The sequence below is a fragment of the Otolemur garnettii genome, unplaced genomic scaffold (assembly GCF_000181295.1).
Source record: "Otolemur garnettii isolate 467f Iridium unplaced genomic scaffold, OtoGar3 scaffold00098, whole genome shotgun sequence".
Lineage (NCBI taxonomy): Eukaryota > Metazoa > Chordata > Mammalia > Primates > Galagidae > Otolemur > Otolemur garnettii.
Genome location: NW_003852493.1, coordinates 5,368,469 through 5,370,310, shown reverse-complemented (window position 1 = coordinate 5,370,310; position 1,842 = coordinate 5,368,469). Strand labels below are relative to the sequence as shown.

The 1,842-nt window shown below is 43.9% G+C and overlaps 1 protein-coding gene across 1 annotated transcript in view; it reads left to right on the top strand.

Moving 5' to 3' along the window:
- Nucleotides 1-1,842, top strand: part of CCDC148 (coiled-coil domain containing 148) — a 242,673-nt gene that overhangs the window by 238,328 nt on the left and 2,503 nt on the right. The window lies entirely within an intron of this gene.

Here is a 1,842-nt window from a genome sequence, read left to right as displayed (position 1 = left end):
TTTGCCGGGTAATACGAAGATGAAGAATTTATTTGTTTATTCATTGAATAAGAATCTATGGAACATATGCTGTATTTTGGTTCTCTGCAAACTACCTGGGCTCAGTCTGAACTACACAGCCTGACCCGTGTAGAGGAATTGACCAGAGAAGCCTGGTGGGAAGAGCTCCATGCACAGAAATAATGCGACAAGGGTGGAATCAACCCCAGCTGCCCCAGCAGGCAGAAGGGAATGAAAGGCTGACCGGGACTGAGGAAGTCAGGAAGTGTCAGAGAGGAAACTTCTGAGCCCTCGCCCAGTCAGGGATTTTTGGTGGTAGTAACAACCTTTCCTCCAGATGACTTATGATAAAGGGCATGAGTTAGGGGCATGTACAGGGAGAGAGAGGGAGTAATCAGGAAGATACGGGTGTCTTTCCAGATGCTGGCTTCCAAAGTGAGGAGGGAAGCCAGGGCTGGACATTCGAAGTCAGAAGCTGGAAGAGTCTTGAGTAGCTGGGCAAAGGAATTAAGGGTTTGAGCGAGTAGAGGGTGGGATGAGTCCTTTCCTGGTGTGTCTTCTTCAATGTGAGGTACATGCCAAAGGGCATATGACAGGTTCTGGGAGATGTGACTGGAAACATGGGTTAGGGTCAGACTGTAGAAAGCATAGCAAGTCTTGCTACTAAGGCCTTTATCCTGTAAGCAGATGCCAGACTTTGAAGCAGGCAAATTACATGTGGTTATGCCCTGCACAAATAAAGTTCTGATCAGCAACAGACCATGTATACAATGGTGGTCCCATATCTTATGAAGACTATAATGCAGCTGAAAAATTCCTATCATCTAGTGACATTGTACCTTCCCAGTGCAAAGCATTCCCTTTTCTATGTTTAGAGATATAAACACTTATCACTGTGTTACAATTACCTCTGGTATTCAGTGCAGTTGGTAACCTGGCAACCATGTAGCCTAGCTGTGGGGCTACACTCTCAAGGTTTGAGTAGGTGAGTAGGTACTCTCCGTGATGTTCACATAGTGGTAGGAATCATCTAATGATGCATTTCTCAGAAGGTATCCCCATCGCTAAGTGACACCTAACTGTAATCAGATTTATGTTTCAGCCTTGTGTCCAGAATGGAAAATTGGTGAGGGTGAACATGGATTGGGGTGAGGTCCTTTTAAGATGGCAGAGCCCTCCTCGTAGAAGTAGTGGTGCTGGGGCCATGAATGGCTCTGGGAACAAAGAAAGTGAGGATGATTTCCAAGCTAGATAGCAAGTTATATTGGGGAGAGGCTGCATTTTGGATTCAAATCCACATCCACTATTTATTGGCTGGGTGTACTTGTGTAAGCTATTAAAATCTTTATGTCTGTTTTCTTCATCTGTAAAATAATTATTTGCAAGGTCCTTGTGAGGATTAGAGATAATAAATGTCAACTGCCTAGAATATTGCCTGGTACCCAGGAGTAAATTACAATCATTCAGTGGTGTTGCCATTCACCATATAAGAATAGGATAGGAAAAACAGACTTGGGGAGAGAGAGAATTTATTTTACTCATGTCGTGTTTAGGGTGAAGATGTCGGGTACACATTTGTAAGAAACTGATTTGCTGTATCTAGGGAGGGGAGCTGGGGAGATGGAGGTCTCTGTTTCACTTGCTAGCTAGTCAAATACAGAATAATGAAAAAATCTTAGGAGAGAGTTGAATTCTGAAGATGACTTGGGAGTCAATACTGCACAGGTTGGACATGAATCCTTGGGAATAGGTGAGAGTGACCATGGGGAATACACTGAGGCAGAAGTGGAGACACTTAGGTCTAAGGCTTAAATTCATTGCTTCTCAGACACAAATCTCTGT